The sequence below is a fragment of the Haematobia irritans genome, chromosome 2 (genome assembly GCF_050003625.1).
Source record: "Haematobia irritans isolate KBUSLIRL chromosome 2, ASM5000362v1, whole genome shotgun sequence".
Classification (NCBI taxonomy): domain Eukaryota; kingdom Metazoa; phylum Arthropoda; class Insecta; order Diptera; family Muscidae; genus Haematobia; species Haematobia irritans.
In genome coordinates this window covers 43,059,731-43,086,798 of record NC_134398.1, presented here as the reverse complement: position 1 = coordinate 43,086,798, position 27,068 = coordinate 43,059,731, and the positions used below count along the sequence as shown (strand labels likewise).

The 27,068-nt window shown below is 32.1% G+C and overlaps 1 protein-coding gene across 1 annotated transcript in view; it reads left to right on the top strand.

The window, feature by feature from the left end:
- The first annotated feature begins 524 nt into the window (after positions 1-524).
- bchs (WD repeat and FYVE domain containing 3 bchs) overlaps positions 525-27,068 on the top strand; it is a 129,824-nt gene continuing 103,280 nt past the window's right edge. Inside the window, 1 exon segment of the mRNA XM_075293892.1 lies at positions 525-876. The gene's annotated coding sequence lies outside the window, so the exon portion shown is untranslated.

Here is a 27,068-nt window from a genome sequence, read left to right as displayed (position 1 = left end):
TTCTGTGGAGGATGGATGAACAAATTGTAATTTTTCCAAATTTTTTGTATTATATTTTTATTTATTTTAATTTAATTTGTTTTAATTTTTGTTTTAAATTTCTATTGCCGACAAAAAAGAGAAATGTATTACATTTTTTTCGTCGCTGGTATTGGAGGATTATTTATTACACCTTTTAGAGACAACATGTGCCATAAGCCGCCGCAGCTAATATCATACTTAACGGCGTTATAAAGCAACCACTGGCCATAGTATTCCCCATTATACCACATCCCTTTCACCACCAAATGAGATGAGCAAAACAAATTAACAAAAAAACATAAACAAAGAATAGCCTGAGCACAACAAATACTCCGCTAAATACCAAACAAAACGAAGTATACAAAGAGAGTAATACCTAAGAAAGAGAGTCAAAAGCATATGTCAAATAGCGGGAAACAACAAAGCATAATGTCAAAACATTTGACAGTAATGACAAAATTTCCAACTAGTCATTCTCAGAGAATTGACAATTCGTCGGAGAGTTTAATAGCAAGCGGACGTGTTTTGTATATGACGCGGATTCATATTTTTTTCCCCTCAAAAAGTTAAAGAAAAAATTGGAAATTAGAATAAATTAAAAATACAAATGTGAAATAAATAATATAGAGTGTTTATCGAAAGTTATCGAAAAAGAAAAATATTTTCAAAACAAAATAAGTGTGTGTGTGTTTTTCAATTTACTTGAATTTATTTAACAACGCAATGCTAAAGAAAAAAAATTGAAAATTGTATCTATTTGAAAGTTTAAGTTTTATTTTCTCACAAAACCATGTAATAAATATATCGAAAATCTCAAAATAAAAAAAGAGAATAATCTCAATGAATTCATTGAAAGTAAGTGCTATTTGTTTGAATTTAAGCAAAATAAAAATCTTGTATTTGATATGAAAAAATCTGTAAAATATGTGAAAATTTCTTTCACACACAACCGTACACACTCATATTGTGTATATTGAATAGATATGTACGTCGTAGTTCGTGTGGTGTATTTGCTTGTGTTTTTTTTTCTCTCTCTTTTTGGGGTAACAAACAAGAATAATAACGAAAGAAGTTGCATTCGAAAGATACATCCATGTAGAATAAAGCAGAAGAAGCAGTGAGAGAAAAAAAGAGAAACAAAAATAATTTGTATGTATTATGAAAAACGTGAATGTAGTCTAATACGAATTTTGGTGAAGTGTGGTGAGGTGAGGTAAAGTGGTCTGGTGTTCTTTAGTGGTGGATGGCATCAGCCGTTCGTGAGTGGTGGAACAAATGATGCCATATTGTTTTGAAGATATATTGTAAATATACAAAAATGGAATTTTGCTGATTAATTAAAAATAATGTTTGGATAAGTATGGAACTTGTTAGATTATTATTTTTTCGTATACCATTTTTATACCCTCCACCACAGGATGGGGGTATATTAACTTTGTCATTCCGTTTGTAACACATCTAAATATTGCTCTAAGACCCCATAAAGTTTATATATTCTGGGTCGTGGTGAAATTTTGAGTCGATCTAAGCATGTCCGTCCGTCCGTCCGTCTGTTGAAATCACGCTAACTTCCGAACGAAACAAGCTATCGACTTGAAACTTGGCAGAAGTAGTTGTTATCGATGTAGGTCGGATGGTATTGAAAATGGGCCATATCGGTCCTCTTTTCCGTATAGCCCCCATATAAAGTGACCCTCAGATTTGGCTTGTGGAGCCTCTAACAGAAGCATATTTCATTCGATCCGGCTGAAATTTGGTATATGGTGTTGGTATATGGTCTCTAACAACCATGCAAAAATTGGTCCACATCGGTCCATAATTATATATAGCCCCCATATAAACCGATCCTCAGATTTGGCTTGCGGAGTCTAAAAGAGAAGCAAATTTCATCCGATCCGGCTGAAATTTGGTACATGGTGTTGGTATATGGTCTCTAACAACCATGCAAAACTTGGTTCACATCGGTCCATAATTATATATAGCCCCCATATAAACCGATCCCCAGATTTGGCTTGTGTAGCCTCAAAGAGAAGAAAATTTCATCCGATCCGGCTGAAATTTGGTACATGATGTTGGTATATGGTCTCTAATAACCATGCAACAATTGGTTCATATCGGTCCTTAATTATATATAGCCCCCATATAAACCGATCCCCAGATTTGGCTTGTGGAGCCTCTAAGAGAAGCATATTTCATCCGATCCGGCTGAAATTTGGTACATGGTGTTGGTATATGGTCTCTAACAATCATGCGAAAATTGGTCCACATCGGTCCATAATTATATATAGCCCCCACATAAACCGATCCCCAGATTTGGCTTGCGGAGCCTCAAAGAGAAGCAAATTTCATCCGATCCAGCTGAAATTTGGTACATGATGTTGGTATATGGTCTCTAACAACCATGCAAAAATTGGTCCACATCGGTCCATAATTATATATAGACCTCATATAAACCGATCTCTAGATTTGGCTTTCGAAGCCTCAAAGAGGAGCAAATTGCATCCGATCCGGCTGAAATTTGGTACATGGTATTGGTATATGGTCTCTAACAACCGTGCAAAAATTGGTCCACATCGGTTCATGATTAGCCCGCATATAAACCGATCCCCAGATTTGGCTTGCGAAGTCTCCAAGAGAAGCAAATTTCATCCAATCCGGTTGTAATTTGGAACATGGTGTTAGTATATGATCTTTAACAACCGTGCCAGAATTGACCATATCGGTCCATAATTATATATAGCCCCCATATAAAACATTCTCCAGATTTGACCTCCGGAGTCTCTTGGAGGAGCAAAATTCATCCGATCCGGTTCAAATTAGGCACGTGGTGTTAGTATATGGTCGCTAACAACCATACCAAAATTGGTCCAATCACACAAAAATTGGTCCATATCGGTCCATAATCATGGTTGCCACTAGAGCCAAAAATAATCTACCAAAATTTTATTTCTATAGAAAATTTTGTCAAAATTTTACTTCTATAGAAAATTTTGTCAAAATTTTATTTCTAGAGAAAATGTTAAAATTATATTCGGTTCATAATCATGGTTGCCACTCGAGCCAAAAATAATCTACCAAGATTTTATTTCTATAGAAAATTTTGTCAAAAGTTTATTGCTATAGAAAATTTTGTTAAAATTTTATTTCTGTAGAAATTTTTGTCAAAATTTTCTTTCTATAGAAAATTTTGTTAAAATTTTATTTCTATAGAAAATTTTGTGAAAATTTTATTTCTATAGAAAATTTTGTTAAAATTTTATTTCTATAGAAAATTTTGTTAAAATTTTATTTCTGTAGAAAATTTTGTCAAAATTTTATGTCTACTTTGTCAAATTGAATTATATACGTATTGGATCGATCTTTTTTGATTTAATATATACCACGTATGGACTTACATACAATTTAGAAGATGGTGTTAGGAGGTTTTAAGATACCTTGCCATCGGCAAGCGTTACCGCAACTTAAGTAATTCGATTGTGGATGGCAGTGTTTAGATGAAGTTTCTACGCAATCCATGATGGAGGGTACATAAGCTTCGGCCTGGCCGAACTTACGCCCGTATATACTTGTTTAACTTTTTAAGCCGCCAACATCCTACTTACTACTTACCCGATTTGAAAGTTTTCTGAGAATGAGTTGTAGACGGCTAAATTTTCTTTAATTTGAGTAGCACTAGGATCAAATAGGTCAAAGAAGACGAAAGATATGCTCAAAATTGTAAGTGTACCTCCAAAAATTAAAAAAAAAGTTCAAAAATTTGTATCTCGAAACCCAATCCACAGAAAATTTTTTAAAACTCATTTTCGTGTTTAGTGGGTCAAAATCAATGAGAAAAATTATGCTAGAACCAATTCACAAAACGACTGTTGGCTAGTGTTATATATAGCCAACATATAAACCGATCGCCAGATTTGACCTCCAGAGCTTCTTGAAGGAGCATAAGACATCCGGATCCGGTTGAAATTTGGTATGTGGTGTTAGTATATGGTCTCTAATAACCATGCAAACATTGGTCCATAACGGTCCATAATTATATATAGCGCCCATATAAACCGATCCCCAGATTTGCCCTCCGGAGTTTCTTGGAGGAAAAAAATTCATCCGATCCGATTGAAATTTGGTACGTGGTGTTAATATATGGCCTCAAACTCCCATACAAAAATTGGTCGAAATCGGTCCATAATTATATATAGGCCCCATATAAACCGATCCCCAGATTTGACCTCCAGAGCCCCTTGGAAGAGCAAAATTCTTCCCATTCGGTTGAAATGTGGTACATTGCGCTAGTATAGGGCCGCTAACAGCCATGTCAAAATTGGTCCATATCGGTCTATAGTTATATATAGCCGATGGCCAATCATACACCCTCAAAAAAAATCGCTTCTTTAACATATGTTCCAAACATATTTTGCAGGAAGCACATATATTATTGCATACTGCCGAAACATTAATATGTTTGTTTTATGTGAACATATTATATGTTTGGAAGCATTTTGAGCCAAAAATATTATATGCTTGGAAGAATTTTTCCCAAACACGATTGTGCTCCTTCCCTAACATACTCGTAATTTTCACTTCCACGAAATTTTTTAGTTATTGGAACCTTTCTCTGTAATACAAATAATGTTGAAGAAATTATTCACTTTTATAAATTTTTTAAATTTTACCTTTCGCCTGCACGGAGAATCGAACCGAGGACCATACAGTTTGTAAGCCAACACACTATCCACTGGGCTACGTAGCTGTTATAGTCACCAGTAGATAATTATCGTTTTAAGTTACATTTATATAGCATAGTTTGCAGCGCCCACGAGCCCATGCAAACATAACATTATTTAACAGAAACATACATTTGTTTGCCACGTGGAGCAGTGGTTAGCATGTCTGCCTTGCATGCAAAGGGTCGTGGGTTCAATCCCTGCTCCGACCGAACATTGTTTTTGTTTTTTTTTTTTTTTTTTAAATTTACACATTTATATTTATACTATATTAATTTTTTTTAAATGAAACTTCGAAATGTGTGTTATTAAAGATTTATAGTCAGTAACAGTGCTTGATATAAACGAAATTGACTGATTTTTGGATAAAATATTATTTTTTATTGCAAAAATAACAATCTTGTAATAAAAAACAGTTTTTGTACAAAACTTTAAAATTTGGAAGGAATTCAAAAACTAACAAAAGAAGAACGTGGAGTCGAGTATAAACATACATACATAATTTTATAATATAAACATAAATTTATTTAGGAGTGAACAGTTTTTTACTAGCATTTAACACCATCGCTCTAAAATTCCTTTTATTTTTCTTTAATAATTCATTTTAAAGAAAATAAACTTTTTAAATTGTTTTAGCTGTAAAACTCGAACTTAATGCCCGCTTTTATATTTGATGGTGTCCGTCAACTCCTCGTGGACTACTTTTTAATAAAGAGGAACTAAACTTTGTTTTTTTACATTTTACTGTGTAATTTTTCACTATTTCCTCCTTATTTCATTTTACTGTCCCAACTCTAAAAAGAGTATAGTGCCCTTTCGTTATTTTTATGAAGACCCCTGATTTCTTTTAACGAACCAAGAAAAAAATTGTGCCCATAATGCCAAAATGATAAACAAAACACATGTCCACACATACATAAAATGCTGCTCTCAAGGCGAAAACATAAGCTGTTTGTTTTTCAAATGTCTATTCTCTTGGTTCAGAATGTATATTCTCTTTATTCAAATTAAATAATATTTAGACTTAAACATATCAAATTTTTGGCCTTATCATAAAACAGTTTTCCGAAACAACATACAAGCGGTTTCACAGAAATTGTTCTCTTTTGACTCTTTTGCTGTGTTATATTGATATCTTTCGTCAACTCTCCCGGTTTCCATCTCTATTTCTCTCTATACTCTCTCTGTCGCTTTGAATAAAATATCACAACATATGTATGTTTAGTCGAAATTTGTAAATTTATATATGTTTGTATTCACACATATGATTTTTATGAAACATTGATGCCCCAAACATAATATATTCTAACATATTAACATAGATGTCCCAAACATTTAGTGTTAGTTTAGGAACATTACATGTTCGCACTTAAATATATTGTGGTTTAAAATCGTGCCCGAAACACATTTTGTTTATATCGGAACATATGAAAAACATATTTTTCTAACAGTGTACAAAAATTGGTCCAAATCGCCAAAAATAATCTACCAAAGTTTTATTTCTATTGAAATTTTGTCAAAATTTTATTTCTATAGAAAGTTTTATCAAAATTGTATTTCTATAGAAAATTTTGTCAAGATTTTATTTCTATAGAAAATTTTGGCATCATTTCATTTCTATAGAAAATTTTGTCAAACTGAATTATATACGTATTTAATCGGCCTGTTTGTACCCTCCACCATAGGATGGGGGGTATATTAACTTTTTCAATTCGTTTAACACATCGAAATATTGCTGTACGACCCCATAAAGTATATATATATTCTGGGTCGTGGTGACATTCTGAGTCGATCTAAGCATGTCCCTCCGTCCGTCCGTCTGTTGAAATCACGCTAACTTCCGAACGAAACAAGCTATCGACTTGAAACTTGGCACAAGTACTTCTTATTGACGTAGGTCGGATGGTATTGCAAATGGGAAATATCGGTCCACTTTTACGTATAGCCCCCATATAAACGGACCCCCAAATTTGGCTTTCGAGGCCTCTAAGAGAAGCAAATTTCATCCGATCCGGCTGAAATTTGTTACATGGTGTTAGTATATGGTCTCTAACAACCATGCAAAAATTGGTCCAAATATATATCCCCCATATAAACCGATCCTCAGATTTGACCTTCGGAGCCTCTTAAAGAAGCATAATGCATCCGATCCGGTTGAAATTTGGTATGTGGTGTTAACAACCATGCAAAAATTGGTCCATATCGGTCCATAATTATATATAGCCCCCATACCCAGATTTGACCTCCGGAACCTCTTGGAGGAGCAAAATTCATCCGATTCAGTCGAAATTTGGTACATTGCGCTAGTATAGGGCCGCTAACAGCCATGTAAAAATTGGTCCATATCGGTCTATAGTTATATATAGCCGATGGCCAATCATACAAAAATTGGTCCAAATCGCTAAAAATAATCTACCAAAATTTTATTCCTATATGAAATTTTGTCAAAATTTTATTTTTAAGTTTTATCAAAATTGTATTTCTATAGAAAATTTTGTCAATATTTTATTTCTATAGAAAATTTTGTCAAACTGAATTATATACGTCTTTAATCGGCCTTTTTATACCCTCCACCATAGGATGGTGGAGGGTATAAAGTATATATATTCTGGGTCGTGGTGAAATTCTGAGTCGATCTAAGCATGTCCGTCCGTCCGTCTGTTAAAATCACGCTAACTTCCGAACGAAACAAGCTAACGACTTGAAACTTGGCACAAGTAGTTGTTATTGACATAGGTCGGATGGTATTACAAATGGGCCATATCGGTCCACTTTTACGTATAGCCCCCATATAAACCGATCCCCAGATTTGGCTTGCGGAGCCTAAAAGAGAAGCAAATTTGATCCGATCCGGCTGCAATTTGGTACACGGTTTTGGCATATGGTCTCTAACAACCATGCAAAAATTGGTCTACATCGGCTTATAATTATATAAAGCCTCCATATAAACCGATCCCCAGATTTGGCTTGCGGAGCCTCAAAGGGAAGCAAATTTCATCCGATCCGTCTGATATTTGGTACATGGTGTTGGTATATGATCTCTAATGGCCATGCAAAAATTGGTCCACATCGGTTCATAATTATATATAGCCCCCATATAAACCGATCCCCCATTTGGCTTGCGGAGCCTCAAATAGAAGCAAATTTCATCCGATCCGGCTGAAATTTGGAACATGGTGTAGGTATATGGTCTCTAACAACCACGCAAAAATTGGTCCACATCGATCCATAATTATATATAGCCCCCATATAAACCGATCCCCCGACTTGGCTTGCGAGGCCTCTAAGAGAAGCAAATTTCATCCGATCCAGCTGAAATTTGGTACATGGTGTTAGTATATGGTCTCTAACAACCACGCGAGAATTGGTCCACATCGGTCCATGATTATATATTGCCCCCATACAAACCGATCACCAGATTTGACCTCCGGAGCCTCTTGGAAGATGAAAATTCATCTGATTCAGTTGAAATTTGGTACGTGGTGTTAGTATATGGTCTCTAACAACCATTCAAAAATTGGTCCACATCGGTCCATAATTATATATAGCCCCCATACAAACCGATCACCAGATTTGACCTCCGGAGCCTCTTGGAAGACCAAAACTCATCTGATTCAGTTGCCCCTTGGAAGGGCAAAATTCTTCCTATTCGGTTGAAATTTGGTACGTGATGTTAGTATATGTTCTCCAACAACCATGCAGGAATTGGTTCATATCAGTCCATAATTATATATAGCCCCCATACAAACCGATCCCCAGATTTAACCTCCGGTGCCTTTTGGAGAAGCAAAATTCATCCGATCTGCTTGAAATTTGGTACGTGGTGATCGTATATGATATTTAACAACCATGCCAAAATTGGTCCATATCAGTCCATAATCATATATAGCCCCCATATAAACCGATCCCGAGATTTGGTTTTGGAGCCTCTTGGAGGAGCAAATTTCATCCGAGTCAGTTGAAATTTGGTACATTGTGCTAGTATATGGCCGTTAACAACCATGCCTAACTAGGTCCATATCGGTCTATACACTGTTAGAAAAATATGTTTTTCATATGTTCCGATATAAACAAAATGTGTTTCGGGCACGATTTTAAACCACAATATATTTAAGTGCGAACATGTAATGTTCCTAAACTAACACTAAATGTTTGGGACATCTATGTTAATATGTTAGAATATATTATGTTTGGGGCGTGAATGTTTCATAAAAATAATATGTGTGAATGTAAACATATATAAATTAACAAATTTCGAGTAAACATATATATGTTGTGATATTTTATTCAGAGAGCGACAAAAAGAGAGTATAGAGAAAGAAATAGAGATGGAAACCGGGAGGGGTGACGAAAGATATCAACAGAACAAAGCGAGAGAATGAAAAAAGAACAATTTCTGTGAAACCGCTTGTATGTTGTTTCGGAAAACTGTTTTATGATAAGGCTAAATATTTGATATGCTTAAGTCTAAATATTATTTAATTTGAATAAAGAGAGTAGACATTCGGAACCAAGAGAATAGACATTCGGAACCAAGAGAATAGACATTTGAAAAACAAACTGCATATGTTTTCGCCTTGAGAGCAGCATTTTATGCATGTGTGAACATGTGTTTTGTTTATCATTTTGGCATTATGGGCACAATTTTTCGTTAAAATAAATCAAGGGTCTTCATAAAAATAACGAAAGGGCACTATACTCTTTTTAGAGTTGGGACAGTAAAATGAAAATGAAATAGTGAAAAATTACACAGTAAAATGTAAAAAAACAAACTTTAGTTCCTCTTTATTAAAAAGTAGTCCACGAGGAGTTGACGGACACCATCAAATATAAAAGCGGGCATTAAGTTCGAGTTTTACAGCTAAAACAATTTAAAAAGTTTATTTTCTTTAAAATTAATTATTAAAGAAAAATAAAAGGAATTTTAGAGCAATGGTGTTAAATGCTAGTAAAAAACTGTTCACTCCTAAATAAATTTATGTTTATATTAGAAAATTATGTATAAATGTTTATACTCGACTCCACATTCTTCTTTTGTTAGTTTTTGAATTCCTTCCAAATTTTAAAGTTTTGTACAAAAACAGTTTTTTATTAAAAAATTGTTATTTTTGCAATAAAAAATAATATTTTATCCAAAAATCAGTCAATTTCGTTTATATCAAGCACTGTTACTGACTATAAATCTTTAATAACACACATTTCGAAGTTTCATTTAAAAAAATTTAATATAGTACAAATATAAATGTGTAAATTAAAAAAAAAAAAAAAACAAAACAAAAATGTTCTGTCGGAGCAGGGATTGAACCCACGACCCTTTGTATGCAAGGCAGACATGCTAACCACTGCTCCACGTGGCAAACAAATATATGTTTCTGTTAAATAATGTTATGTTTGCATGGGCTCGTGGGCGCTGCAAACTATGCTATATAAATGTAACTTAAAACGATAATTATCTACTGGTGACTATAACAGCTACGTAGCCCAGTGGATAGTGTGTTGGCTTACAAAAAAGGTGGAAAAGGTGCCAATAACTAAAAAATTTCGTGGAAGTGAAAATTACGAGTATGTTAGGGAATGAGCACAATCGTGCTTGGGAAAAATTCTTCCAAGCATATAATATTTTTGGCTCAAAATGCTTCCATACATATAATATGTTCACATAAAACAAACATATTAATGTTTCGGCAGTATGCAATAATATATGTGCTTCCTGCAAAATATGTTTGGAACATATGTTAAAGAAGCGATTTTTTTTGAGGGTGTAGTTATATATATCCCTCAGATAAATCGATTTCCAATCACACAAAAATTGGTCTATATCAAGTTCATAATTGTATATAGCCCCCATATAAGCGACCCCCATATTTCAATTCTGGCTCTCTACGTACCGTGCAAAAAGTCCATATCGATTCGTTATTATTTGTAGACTTAACTATACATAACTTTTTTGTCTAATATATACCACGTATGGACTAACTCACAATTTAGAAAACGATGTTAAGAAGTTTTAAGATACCACACCCCAAGTAATTCGATTGTGGATGACAGTCTTTCGTAGAAGTTTCTACGCAATCCATGGTGGAGGGTACATAAGATGCGGCCTGGTCGAACTTACGGCCGTATATACTTGTTTTCATTGACAATGACACTATTTGTGCCACTTTTTAGATATTCTCAACTGTGACGTTTTCAATCTCTGTTTTTATTGAGAAGAGACAATAGCCAAATCCCATAGCATTTCAAATTGCCAATATGGCATCGTTGGTCATGAGTATATTCGCTTGTGTGTGTGATGTTATTGCTTGCTCTTTATCTTCGTAAGTGTTTGTGTGGTGCAAAATAATTGTTTTTTTTGGTGATTCTTATACCCATTCACTCGCTCATTTCTTTCTTTCACAATGTGGATTAGTTTTCATGTTTTTATCCTCTCTCTCTCATCAACACCACCAAAAACAACAATACAAAGTTATAGAGAATCGTAACATAGTCAGAAAATGTGGCACAACTATGGCATAGAGTTTCTATGCCAACAACAACAACAACAAAAGCACCGTCGACTATGAAATAAAAGTATCTCAAGATTACAGATTTCCCCAAGTGCCAGTTTTGAAAAAAAAAAAAAATATTCACATATGTTTATAGACCCCCATCGAAAAGTGTAAAGAATTTCTAAATTATTGTCTAACATAATTGCTAAAAAAAATATGAATCACCAAAATCAAAGTAGAATAAATGCAATTGCAGGAATTGTGATGTATTTTAGACTTTGCCCAAGAATTTTAAAATTTCCATATTGACCACAAATTTTCAGCAAAAAGGTTCAATAAACCCATTCAGTGTTGACGATGTGCATAGAATGACTTGCTACAATAAATATAAATAGCCAGGAAGTATAGTAACATAGCGGTCGATAAATCCATTATTTAGTATGCCAGTCTGGCGACTGGAGTTTTGTTTTTCACATTGAACGAAATGGTTATAATATCGCTAAAGCCAGAGTGAAAAATGGACATCACAAAATTTTCTTTTAGCAATAGTTTCTTAATCCTAAAGCTGCTCAACTGAAAATTTGGCAAAAACATAAAACTGATCAAAAAATTATTATTATTAAAATTAAAAATTATTATTATTATTATTAATTAATTTAAATTTAATTTTAAGGATACAAAAATAAAGAAATGTAACCAAGAAAATGTGATCATGATAATGCGATTATAGAACTTGTTTTTTTCCTAGGAAAAATATTAATTTCAAACCAAACTATCTTCTCGATAGTTGTTTGGGATAGTTTCCTTCCTCATATTTTTTGGTTTATAGGCCAAATTAAATATTTTTATATTTCCAATTTGAAATAAGACAATAATTATTCCCATACACGCTATATCCATCCTAAGGTTATTTACCCCAATTTTAAATTTGGCAAAATTTATTATATATATTTTTTTTGTTTGTTTTCGTTTTATGACTACTCTAACGTCAATTACTATAAGGGTGGGTGCCCAGGATAAATAATCTGAATTGAAACATAAACACATACCAGTAGAAAATTATAAGTAAAGGAAGAAAAATAAAAACAAACTCATTTGGTGGTTGGTAGTTGCGTTGGGACATTGGGAGTAAAGTAGTCTATTGAAAACCAAATGCGAAAAATCAATAAAAAAAGGAATAATTATTTATTTCCTATTAAAGTTAAGTAAACAAAATCCGTAACAATATTCAAAATGCAACTAGAGAATTTATTAGTTACAGTCGACTCCGCTTTAGCGCAATGCGCTTTACTGAAAAACCTCGGATAACTGAAATCGATCGCATTCCCCAGTTGTTTTTTCTGTCCATTTCATTTAAATTACTCCGCTTTAGTGAAACTCCGCTTAACTGAAAAAATCGGATTACTGAAAAGTTTTTTGTGTTCAAATGAGTTTCGTCACATTAGTATGACTTCGCTTTACTGAAAATGACACATTCTCGCTATTGAGAGAGAGTACATTTTCTTCTCCGTATTGAGAACGCTTTATTTCAAGTGAAGATGGCACTTTCAAAACAGTTTAAATCACTCTAAATCACAAATAAATGAATTCCAATTTTCCTACACAAACCTGTGACGGAATCAAACACCTTGTTTTTATTATTTTATGTACATAGCATTGGTCATAAGTTCGGTTAACTGAAATTGAGTGGATTTTTTTCAAGTTATACGGAGTCCGCTTTACTGAAACTTTTTCAGTTATCCGAAGTTCGCATTACTGGAAGTTTTTTTCAGTTATCCGTAGTCCGCTTTAGCAAAAACTTCGGATAACTGAAATTAAATGGCTGCATTTTTAACGTTTCAGTAAAGCGGAGTCGACTGTAATTTAAAAGTATATAATAACGGCAAAGATACGCTGAAAAAATGTTGTCTTTAACTTAAAGATTTAATATGCTTTAAATTCTACCCGTAATCACTGTTGCCAAAGTTTTGACAAAATTTTCTATAGAAATAAATTTTTGACAAAATTTTCTATAGAAATAAAATGTTAAAAAAAAATTCTATAGAAACAAAATTTAGACAAAATTTTTTATAGAAATAAAATTTTGACAAAATTTTCTATAACAATAAAATTTTAACAAAATTTTCTTTAGAAATAAAATCTTAACAAAATTTTCTATAGAAATAAAATTGTGACAAAATTTTCTATAAAAATAAAATTTTGACAAAATTTTCTATAGAAATAAAATTTAGACAAAATTTTTTATAGAAATAAAATTTAGACAAAATTTTTTATAGAAATAAAATGTTGACAAAATTTTCCATAACAAGTATATGCAGTACTAAGTTCGGCCGGGCCGAATCTTAAATACCCACCACCATGAACCATATATTAGGGTTTCCTTTGAAATTTCAGGAGGGCTTGAGGACTTGAGGACACTTCCCGAAGTTAAATTTAAAGATTTCACTTATGAGGACTATATCAGATTCTGGATTTATAAGAACCATTTTTGTTTGAGTTTTAGAGGAATCATTAACATCTCTTGTAAGTGTGCAAGAAAATTATAAAATAACGTCTTGATTTGAAATCTTAAATCTGTAGAAGTAAAATCTGGAAATTTTACATTGAGTTTCAAGCAATTTTCATGATCAGTGCGCCTTCTACACCCTCAAGAAGTGAAGTCGGTCTATATGGAGGCATTACCAAATGGACCGATAAAAACTTAATCCGATACACGTTTTTGTGAGCCTAAAATACCAAAATATTTACAATTTCAGGCAAATCAGATAAGAACTTCGGTTTCTAGAAACCCAAGGAGTTAAATCGGGAGATCGTTCTTATGGGGGCTATACTAAAATATGGACCGATACTCACCGTTTTCGGCACACCTCTTTATGACCAGAAAATACCTCTAGATTTCTAATTTCAGGCAAATAGGATAAATACTTCGGATTCAGAAGCCCAAGAAGTAAAATCGGGAAATCGGTCTATATGGGGGGCTATACCAAAATATGGACCGATACTCACCATTTTCGGCACACCTCTTTATGGTCCTCAAATACCTCTAGATTTTTAATTTCAGGCGAATTGGATAAAAACTACGGTTTCTATAAGCCCAAGACCCCAAATTGGGAGGTCGTTTTATATGGGGACCATACCAAAACATGGACCGATGCTCACCATTTTTGGCACACCTCTTTGCGGTTCTAAAGTACCTCTCGATTTCCAATTTCAGGTAAATTGGATAAAAACTGCGGTTTCTATAAGCCCAAGAAGTAAAATCGGGAGATCGGTCTATATGGGGGCTATACCAAAACATGGACCGATACCCACCATTTTTGCCATACCTTGTTATGGTCATAAAATTCCTCTAGATTTCAAATTTCAGGAAAATTGGATAAAAACTACGATTTCTATAAGCCCAAGACCCCAAATCGGGAGGTCGGTTTATATGGGGACTATATCAAAACCTGGACCGATACAGCCCATCTTCGAACTTGACCTGCCTGCAGACAAGAGACGAGTTTGTGCAAAATTTCAGCACGATTGCTTCATTATTGAAGACTGTGGCGTGATTACAACAGACAGACAGACAGACAGACAGACAGACAGACAGACGGACATCGTTATATCGTCTTAGAATTTCTCCCTGATCAAGAATATATATACTTTATATAGTCGGAAATCGATATTTCGTTGTGTTACAAACGGAATGACAAACTTATTATACCCCCGTCACCATTCTATGGTGGTGGGTATAACAAGTAAGGAAAGTCTAAAGTCGGGCGGGGCCGACTATATTATACCCTTCACCCCTATATAGGCCAAAATTTGTGTTACCATCTCAACTACTTCACATTTGCTGGAAGCCATATAATTATTGTACTTCTACAAAATCTCTAGAATTAAAATTTAAATCGGCTAACGCTATCCAGTTAATTGTAGGAAACTTCCATTGAAAATGGGTCTAAAATGTGTAACAGTCTACCATATTTCCCAACTCTGGTATACGTATATCTGGGAGCTATATATAATCTGAACCGATTTTGACTAAATTTGGCATGTATAGTTAGAATAATAATTCTGCTATCTATGCCAAATTTCACGTAAATGGGAGTATAACTTTGGCCCCCCTGGTCATATGAGTGCAAATCGGACGGAAGATATATATGGGAGCCATATCTAAATCTGAACCGATTTCAACCAAATTTGGCACAATTACTGATACTACTAAACGTACTCCTTGTACAAAATTTGAAGCAAATCTCGGCAAAACCCTATATTTTGAGGCCATATAAGTTCAAATCGGACGAAAGATATATATGGGAGCTATATATAAATCTGAATCGATTTTGGCCATATTTGGCACATACAATAGTATCGTTAAAAGTACCGCCTGTGCAAAATGTGCAAAAAGTCAGGGCAAAACTCTGGCTTTTAAGACCATATAAGTCCAAATCGGGCGATATATACATATGTGAGCTATATCTATGTCTGAACCGATTTTAACAAAATTTTACACACTTAACGATACTATTAAACGTACCCCTTGTACAAAATTTGAAACAAATCACGGCAAAACTCTGCCTTTTGTGGCCATATAAGTTCAAATCGGACGAAAGATATATATGGGAGCTATATCTAAATTTGAACCGATTTCAATGAAATTTACCAAGCATTGGTAGAAATTCAATTCCAGCCCCTGCGCAAAATTTCACGAAGATCGGTAGTAAACTTTGGCCTCTGTGGTCATATGAGTCTAAATCGGACGAAAGATATATATGGGAGCTATATCTAAATCTGAACCGATTTGGCTGATATTTTGCAAGATTTTCGAGATTCATAAAATATTTGGATGTACGGTATTTCAAGAAAATCGGTTGATAAACACGCTAACTATGACCAAATCGGGGACAAATATATATGGCAGCTATATCTAAATCTGACCCGATTTTTTCCAAAACCAATAGCGATTGTCTCTGTCCCAAGAAACGGCCCTATACCAAATTTGAGGACGATCGGACTTAAATTGCGAGCTGTACTTTGTGCAGAAAATTACATATACAGACAGACGGACAGACAGACAGACAGACGGACATCGCTAAATCGACTCAGAATTTAATTCTAAGCCGATCGGTATTCTAAAAGATGGGTCTATGACCACGATTTCTTGGCGTTACATACAAATGCACAAACTTATTTTACCCTGTACCACAGTAGTGGTGAAGGGTATAAATATGGGAAACATTTAAATATGAACCAATTTTGAGGCAACTCCGCAAAAGTTTATTTATGATTTATCGCTCGATATATGTATTAGAAGTTTCGGAAAATTGGAGTCATTTTTACAAATTTTCGACTAAGCAGTGGCGATTTAACAAGGAAAATGTATTTGGTTGGTATTTTTACCATTTTTGTCGAAATCAGAAAAACATATATATGGGAGCTATATCTAAATCTGAACCGATTTCAACCAAATTTGGCACGCATAGCTACAATGCTAATTCTACTCCCTGTGCAAAATTTCAACTAAATCGGAGCAAAAAATTGGCCTCTGTGGTCGTATGAGTCCATATCGGGCGAAAGATATATATGGGAGCTATATCTAAATCTGAACCGATTTCAATAAAATTTAGCACACTTGACTATAGTACTAATTGTTCTTTTTGTGCAAAATTTTAAGCAAACTAGGGTAAAACTCTGGCTTCTGGGGCCATATAAGTCCATATCGGGCGAAATATATATAGGGGAGCTATATCTAAATCTGAACCGATTTCTTCCAAAATCAATAGTTCTATTCTGAGCCAAAACACATACTTGTGCCAAATTTGAAATCGATTGGACTAAAACTGCGAACTAGACTTTGATTACAAAAATGTGTTCATGGACAGACGGACAGACGGACATGGCTATATCGACTCAGGAGCCCACCCTGAGCATTTTTGCCAAAGACACCATGTGTCTATCTCGTCTCCTTCTGGCTGTTGCAAACATATGTTCTAACTTATAATACCCTATTTCACAGTGTGGCGCAGGATATAAATAGAAATGTCGACAGCTCAAAATTTTCACAAAAGTCAATTTCTTAAATTTTCAAACAGAATATTTTTATACCCTCCACCATAGGATGGGGGTATATTAACTTTGTCATTCCGTTTGTAACACATCGAAATATTGCTCTAAGACCCCATAAAGTATATATATTCTGGGTCGTGGTGAAATTCTGAGTCGATCTGAGCATGTCCGTCCGTCCGTCCGTCCGTCTGTTGAAATCACGCTAACTTCCTAACGAAACAAGCTATCGACTTGAAACTTGGCACAAGTAGTTGTTATTAATGTTGGTCGGATGGTATCGCTCCACTTTTACGTATAGCCCCCATATAAACGGACCCCCAAATTTGGTTTGCGATTACTCTAAGAGAAGCAAATTTCATCCGATCAGGCTGAAATTTGGTGCATAGTGTTAGTATATGGTCTCTAACAATCATGTAAAAATTGGTCCATATCGGTCCATAATTACATATAGCCCCCATATAAACCGATCCCCCGATTTGGCTTGCGGAGCCTCTAAGAGAACCGAATTTCATCCGATCCGGCTGAAATTTGGTACATGGTGTTGGTATATGTTTTCTAACAACCATGCAAAAATTGGTACATATCGGTCCACTTTTACGTAAATCCCCCATATAAACGGACCCCCAAATTTGGTTTTCGATTACTCTAAGAGAAGCAAATTTCATCCGATCAGCCTGAAATTTTGTACATGGTATTAGTATATGGTCTCTAACAACCATGCAAAAATTGGTCCACATCGGTCCATAATTATATATAGCCCCCATATAAACCGATCCCCCGATTTGGTTTGCGATTACTCTAAGAGAAGCAAATTTCATCCGATCAGGCTGAAATTTGGTACATGGTGTTAGTATATGGTCTCTAACAATCATGTAAAAATTGGTCCATATCGGTCCATAATTACATATAGCCCCCATATAAACCGATCCCCCGATTTGGCTTGCGGAGCCTCTAAGAGAACCGAATTTCATCCGATCCGGCTGAAATTTGGTACATGGTGTTGGTATATGTTTTCTAACAACCATGCAAAAATTGGTACATATCGGTCCACTTTTACGTAAATCCCCCATATAAACGGACCCCCAAATTTGGTTTTCGATTACTCTAAGAGAAGCAAATTTCATCCGATCCGGCTGAAATTTGGTACATGGTGTTGGTATATGTTATCTAATGACCATGCAAAAATTGGTCCACATCGACCCATAATTATATATAGCCCCCATATAAGCCGATCCCCAGATTTAACCTCCGGAGCCTCTTAGAAGAGCAAAATTCATCCGATCCGATTGAAATTTGGTACGTGGTGTTAGTATATGGTCTCTAACAACCATGCAATAATTGGTCCATATCGGTCCATAATTATATATAGCCCCCATATAAATCGATCCCCAGATTTGTCCTCCGGAGCCTCTTGGGGGAGCAAAATTCATCCGATCCGGTTGAAATTTGCAACGTGGTGTTAGTATAAGGCCGCTAATAACCATGCCAAAATTGGTCCATATCGGTCTATAGTTATATATAGCCGATCCCCAATCACACAAAAATTGGTCCATATCGGTTCATAACCATGGTTGCCACTCTAAAAACTAAAAAAATTATACATTTTTAGAAATTTGAAAACAAGAAAAGTGGTATTTTCCAAATGTTCAAAAACTTTTCCAAATTAAAAAAAAAGCCAAAGTCGAATTTTCCAATAAAAAATCGAAACGTCGAAAAATCGATTTTGCTAATGTTTAAAAAGTCCAATTCGATTTTCAAAATTTTTTGGAAAATTGTAAAAGTCGAAAAAATCTCTAAAATTCGATTCTCTCCAGTATGCCGAAAAATTGATTTTGCAAATGTTAAAAAAGTCGAAAATGAGAAAATTCGATTTTAATTTTTTTTTTTTTGGAAAATTGTAAAAGTCGAAAAATCTCTAAACTTCGATTCTCTCCAGTAGGTCGAAAAATCGATTTTGCAAATGTTTAAAAAGTCGAAAATGGAAAAAAATCGATTTTCAAAATTTTTTGTAAAATTGTAAAAGTCGAAAAATCTCCAAAAGTCGATTCTCTCCAGTACCAAAGGGTGTCAAAATTTGGTCAATATAAACTTGACGTATTTCTTTCAATTTTGCATTTAAAAAACCTGAACACCCCTCATTTTGAAGGTGTGTGTGTAGAATGTTGCTCCTATTTTGATTTTGGAATTCACTCTTCAGTTGTCAAAATGCCGTCCAAGCAAGAAGAGCAGCGTATCAAAATTTTGCTCGCGCATCGCGAAAATCCGAGCTACTCGCACGCAAAGCTGGCAAAATCGCTAAAAGTTGCCAAATCAACCGTTACAAATGTAATTAAAGTGTTTGGGGAACGTTTGTCGATAGCCAGGAAGTCTGGATCGGGGGAAAATCGAACACCGGAAGCCGCTGAGACGACAAAGAGAGTTGCCGGTAGTTTCAAGCGAAACCCTAACCTCTCTCTCCGAGATGCCGCAAATAAGCTGGGTGTATCGTCTACAACCGTGCATCGAGCCAAAAAACGAGCCGGACTATCGACTTACAAGAAGGTAGTGACTCCAAATCGCGATGAAAAACAAAATACGACGGCCAAAGCGCGATCCCGGAGGCTGTACACGACGATGCTGACGAAGTTTGACTGCGTGGTAATGGACGACGAAACCTACTGCTGCCTTTCCCGAAGAAACACGGTTGTTCCGTACTGTTTTGGCCGGATTTGGCATCTTGCTATTACGGTAAAAAGGCCATGGAGTGGTATGCCGCCAACAACGTGCAGGTGGTTCCCAAGGACAAGAACCCTCCTTACACGCCAGAGCTCCCCAATTGAGAAATACTAGGCTATTGTCAAGCGGAACCTAAAGAAGACCAAAAAAACTGCTAAGGACGAGCGGCAGTTCAAGGCAAACTGGCTTTCTGCGGCGAAGAAGGTGGACAAGGTGGCTGTACAAAATCTGATGGCAGGTGTCAAGCGTGAGGGCCGGCAATTCGGATTTGGAAAAGCGAAAGCCTAACTGAATATTTTTCCTGAATTTTACACTAATTGAACTTTAAAAAGAATTTTAATTTGATTTTTTAAATAAACGATTTCACCGATTTACACGCGTTTTCCCTTGACCAAATTTTGACCGTATCACCCTTTACACACAATTTAAAATCGTATTGCATCGTAAAATGTATCCTTGATGTTATTCCTTGTTTCTCTGGCAATACCAAAATAATTAACGACAATATCTTTGAAGCCGGACAAGCTTTTCTTGTCCGTGTATAAAATATTACGAAATGATAAACAGAAATAGAATTAAGGTAATAACAAATAAAAAAAAAACAAAAACAAAAAACAACCAAATAAAAATAGCTTGACCTTGTATAAACTGAAAATCATATCTTAAGGGAACCACATTCTATGTGGTTTAATACACAGCAAAACTTCATCTACTACCTTCACTTTCTCGCTTAAAGTGTATGGACTTTCGTTTTCCTTTCACCGGTTAGGGCGTTTTTGTTAATAAATGTCTTTGGGTTATATTGTTCTGTCTGTCATTCTTTTTTTCCTGTTTTTTTCAAAATGACATAGATAATGATAAAGAGTGCTAATAATGTCTATATTCTATTTGTAGTTGTTGTTGCTTTTTTAGTAGAATATAGGCTAGCATTGTTTGCCTCGTTGAGCTAAGGTCTTTTAGCTAAAGTCCTTTCTTCGCTTCAATAACATTTATTATTATGGTTATCATCTTCCATCAACCAAAAGTTTCCCTCTCTTTTCATCTGCCTTTGGTGTCCTAGACTTAATTGTTATCAAGTCTTTGCAGTTGGTGGTTTGCCCACACGCTTACTTTCGTATTTTTCGTTTCATATCCTTCATAGTCATTCTATAATTGTCAGTCAGTCAGTTATTATGGCATTTTTCAATGTTTATCATTTATGCCCTTCAATATTACTGTCAGTCACACTTTCCCTTCAATTTTTAGATGAATCGAATGCAAACAGATGGTTCTGGTGAGTAGGGTATTCAAAAAAAGAAATGGTAGATATATCAGCGTTGTAAAAAGTGGACAGTGGTGTGTTGGTTAACAGGCTTTATAAAAGCCAAAATATGTAAAAAAATTAGTTTTCCTTTAAATTCGTAAGTTTAAAGTAGTCATTTTGTATTCCCTATTTTTTTATAAAAAAAAAAAATATGCAAATTGTAAATTTGTATTAAGAATTTAAAATTATGTGATATTTATAGCCTACATCTATAAGATGTTCTTTGACAAAGTTTGTGATTTCCCTATGTATTTCTCTCTCGCTCTCTTAATTTAATCTCCTTTTAAATAACACCCCCTCCCTACCACCCATTCCAAACAAAACACAATCGATTATTTTTCTATATATTTTATGGGTTTGTGTAAAAATTTTTTCTCTTTGTCTCTTTAAAGCCCCCTCTCAGTTGTCTTTCACTCACTCTCTCTATCTCATACTCTTTTTGTATTATCTCCACCATTCATTCACATTTACTAAGGGGCTATCAATATTGGTGCTTTGTAGTCCTTATGTCACAGCTGTCATTTGTAACTGTCTTCAATGTAGCTGCTGGTATTTGCTATTATACTTGTTGTTGGTGTTTTAGTGAAGCTCCAAAACAAACAAAAATCATCCGAATGACTGAGGTACATCAACAACAACTTGAGCTTTAATACTACAAATCCTCGTTGTATGGTGCCATCCAGGAATGCAAAGGAAGTTCTGCTGTCGCTTTGCTTCAGCATTTAAAAGGATTCCTTTGCTTTTTGATTTTGTTTTTTTTTTGCTGTTCAGATTGCCATATTAATCGAAAAAAAGTTTGTTTTCCTGTCTAGTTTTTGCCATGAGTGGGAAGCTATTCAAAAGAATGAGGATTCCTGACAAGATTTTTTTCAGCTGTTTGTTGGGAGGGAAGTGTATATAAAATATTTTTGTATTTTTTAACCAATATTGAGAAAATTGATTTACTTTGGGTTATGTATACGTGTGTTTGACTATTACTCAACTGGGGAGAGTGGGTGGCTGGTGTGAGAATGAGTATGTGAGTAAATGAGGGTATGAATATTATCTCGCTATCGATTAATACCAAGACAGGTACATATATACATTGAGATCTGTTGTTACTTTTTTGTGATTTTCTCCTCCCACATGTTTTTTGTTTTATCTGTAGGCGAGAGCAGTAACTCATGTCAAACCCTATCCATTTTAATGGGGGAAATCTCTTAATAGTTTCAAGGATAAATTTCCTGTTCAATTCATTTAACATTGCAACAGGAAGAGGTGATATTTTCTAATTTCCTAAACAAAAAATACCATTATAGGTACAATGAAGAGGTGAAAAAAGAAAACTGAATTTTATTTGTGTTTGGTCTTGGGACTCTTTGACAGTGTCAATGTAAAAGAATGCGATACGGAAGACGATGTTTTTAAGCGCTAATACTAAACTTTTTATATACAGTGAAACCTCTAAGTTGACACTCACAGTCGCCTGAATTTGGTCCACGTTTGGGAGGTGTCCATTTAGGAGAGATTAATTTTAATATGATAATTTCGCAAACGTCTCACGAAAGAGTGTCCAAGTTTGGGAGGTTTCACTGTATATGATTCTACGATAACAAGTAAATGTAAAAAGATTTCGATTTCCATTCTATTTCATTATCTAAGTGAATCACAAAATTTAATTTTAAAATTTCAAAGTTCCCTTAGAGTCTATCAAAAGAAAGACAATGGCACTGTTAAAAAAATCGATGCCAAAAGGCCAAATTTTCAAACACAATCGTATTTTACAATGGACCTTTTCCGCCATAAAAATATGTGATTCTGATTCGGGATGTGACTCTGAGACGATCGCTATATATTTTGTGTGACCTACTTTTCTGGTAGGTACATTTTTTTACATTATACCGTGACAACTATTTGGTTTAGGGTCACGGTTGCCACAGTTGGTAGAATTCTACCAAAAATGGTAGATTTTTTACTGTTTGGTAGATTGATAGAATTTTTATGTTTTGGCAGATTTTTCAAAATATTCCTCTCCAATTAAGAGATAATTCATACAAAAAAAATTGACAAAATGTTCTATAGAAATAAAATTTTACGAAAATTTTCTATAGAAATAAAATTTTGACAAAATTTTCTATAGAATTAAAAATTTGACTAAATTTTCTATAGAAATAAAATTTTGACAAAACTTTCTATAGAAATAAAATTTTGATAAATTTTCTATAGAAATAAAATTTTCTATCGAAACAAAATTATCTATAGAAATAAAATTTTGACAAAATTTTCTATAGGATTAAAATTTTGACAAAATTTTCTAAAGAAATAAAATTTCGACAAAATATTCCATAGAAATAAAATTTTGACAAAATTTTCTATAGAAATAAAATTTTGACAAAAATTTCTACAGAAATAAAATTTTGACAAAATTTTCTATAGAAATAAAATTTTGAAAAAATTTTCTATAGAAATGAAATTTTAACAAAATTTTCTATAGAAATAAAATTTTGACAAAATTTTCTATAGAAATAAATTTTTGACAAAATTTTTTATAGAAATAAAATATTGACAAAATTGTCTATAGAAATAAAATTTTGAGAAAATTTTCTATAGTAATAAAATATTGACAATATTTTCTATAGAAATACAATTTTGACAAAATTGTCTTTTAAACTAAAATTGCGACAAGTTTTTCTATAGAAATAAAATTTTGACAAAAATTTCTAGAGGAATAAATTTTTGACAAAATTTTCTGTAGAAATAAAATGTTGACAAAATTGTGTATAGAAATAAAATTTTGCGAACATTTTCTATAAAAATAAAATTTTGAGAAAATTTTCTATAGAAATAAAATTGTAACAAAATTTTCTATAGAAATAAAATTTTGAGAAAATTTTCTATAGTAATAAAATTTTGAAAAAATTTTCTATAGAAATAAAATTTTGAAAAACTTTTCTATAGAAATAAAGTTTTGACAAAATTTTCTATAGAAATAAAATTTTGACAAAATTTTCTATAGAAATAAAATTTTGACAAAATTTTCTTTAGAAATAAAATTTTCTGTCGAAACAACATTTTCTATAGAAATACAATTTTGACAAAATTGTGTATAGAAATAAAATTTTGCAAACATTTTCTATAGAAATAAAATTTTGAGAAAATTTTATATAGTAATAAAATATTGACAAAATTGCCTTTTGAAATAAAATTTTGTAAAAACTTTCTATAGAAATAAAATTTTGACAAAATTTTCTATAGAAATAAAATTTTGACAAAATTTTCTATAGAAATAAAATTTTGAAAAAATTTTCTATAGAAATAAAATTTTGACAAAATTTTCTATAGGAATAAAATTTTGACAAAATTTTCTATAGAAATAAAATTTTTTGGCAGATCAAAGTTATTATACCGTGACAACTATTTGGTTTAGGTTGCCATAGTTGGTAGAATTCTACTACAAATGGTAGTTTTTTTATTGTTTGGTAGTTTGGTAGAATTTTTATGTTTTGGCAGATTTTTCAAAATATTCCAATTGAGAGATAATTCATAAAAAAAAAATTTAACAAAATGTTCTATAGAAACAAAATTTTGGCAAAATCGTCTATAGAAAAAAAAAAATTGACAAAATTTTCTATAGAATTAAAAATTTGACTAAATTTTCTATAGAATTAAAAACTTGACTAAATTTTCTATAGAAATAAAATTTGGACAAAAATTTCTATAGGGATAAAATTTCGACAAAATTTTCTATAGAAATAAAATGTTTGACGAAATTTTCTAAAGAAATAAAATTTTCTATAGAAATAAAATTTTGACAAAATTTTCTAGAGAAATAAAATTTTGACAAAATTGTCTTAGTAATAAAATATTGACAAAATTTTCTATAGAAATACAATTTTGACAAAATTGTCTTTTAAAATAAAATTGTGACAAGTTTTTCTATAGAAATAAAATTTTGAAAAAAATTTCTAGAGGAATACATGACAAAATTTTCTATAGAAATAAAATTTTGACAAAATTTTCTATAGAAAAAATATTTGGACAAAATTTTCTATAGAAATAAAATGTTCACAAAATTTTCAATAGAAATAAAATTTTTAAAAATTTTTCTATAGAAATAAAATTTTGACAAAATTTTCTATAGAAATAAAATTTTCTATCGAAACAAAATTTTATATGGAAATACAATTTTGACAAAATTTTCTGTAGAAATAAAATGTTGACAAAATTGTGTATAGAAATAAAATTTTGCGAACATTTTCTATAGAAATAAAATTTTGCGAAGATTTTCTATAGAAATAAAATTTTGAGAAAATTTTCTATAGTAATAAAATATTGACAAAGTTTTCTATAGAAATACAATTTTGACAAAATTGTCTTTTAAAATAAAATTTTGACAAAATTTCTATAGAATTAAAATTTTGAAAAAATTTTCTATAGGAAAAAAATGTTGACAAATTTTTCTATAGAAATAAAATTTTGACAAAAATTTCTATAGAAATAAGATTTTGACAAAATTTTCTATAGAAATAAAATTTTGACAAATATATCTATAGAAATAAAATTTTGACAAAATTTTCTATAGAAATAAAATTTTGAAAAAATTTTCTATAAAAATAAAATTTTGAAAAAATTTTCTATAGAAATAAAATTTTGAAAAAATTTTCTATAGAAATAAAATTTTAACAAAACTTTCTATAGAAATAAAATTTTCACACAAATTTTCTATAGAAATAAAATGTAGACAAAATTTTCTATAGAATTAAAAATTTGACAGAATTTTCTATAGAAATAAAGTTTTAACAAAATTTTCTATAGAAATAAAATAATGACAAAATTTTCTATAGAAATAAAATTTTGAAAAAATTTTCTATAAAAATAAAATTTTGAAAAAATTTTCTATAGAAATAAAATTTTGAAAAAATTTTCTATAGAAATAAAATTTTAACAAAACTTTCTATAGAAATAAAATTTTAACAAAATTTTCTATAATAATAAAATTTTAACAAAATTTTCCATAGAAATAAAATGTTAACAAAATTTTCTATAAAAATAAAATTTTGCCAAAAATTTCTAATAATAATAATAAAATTTTAACAAAATTTTCTATAGAAATAAAATTTTAATTTTTAATATTTCCTGTCTTATTTTTAATATTGCCATGAGTGGGAAGCTATTCAAAAGAATGAGGATTCCTGACAAGATTTTTTTTCTGTAGAAGTAAAATGTTGACAATTTTAACAAAATTTTCTATAGAAATAAAATGTTAACAAAATTTTCTATAAAAATAAAACTTTGACAAAAATTTCTAGAGGAATAAATTTTTGACAAAATTTTCTATAGAAATAAAATTTTGAAAAAATTTTCGATTGAAATAAAATTTTAACAAAATTTTCTATAGAAATAAAATTTTGACAAAATTTTCTATAGAAATAAAATTTGACAAAAATTTCTATAGAATTAAAAATTTGACAAAATTTTCTATAGAAATAACATTTTGAGAAAATTTTCTATAGAAATAAAATTTTGACAAATTTTCTATAGAAATAAAATTTTTACAAATTTCTTTATAGAAATAAAATTTTCACAAAATTTTCTGTAGAAATAAAATTTTAACAAAATTTTCTATAGAAATAAAATTTTGACAAAATTTTCTATAGAAATAAAATTTTGACAAAATTTTTCTATAGAAATAAAATTTTGACAAAATTTTCGATTGAAATAAAATTTTAACAAAATCTTCTATAGAAATAAAATTTTAACAAAATTTTCTATAGAAATAAAATTTTAACA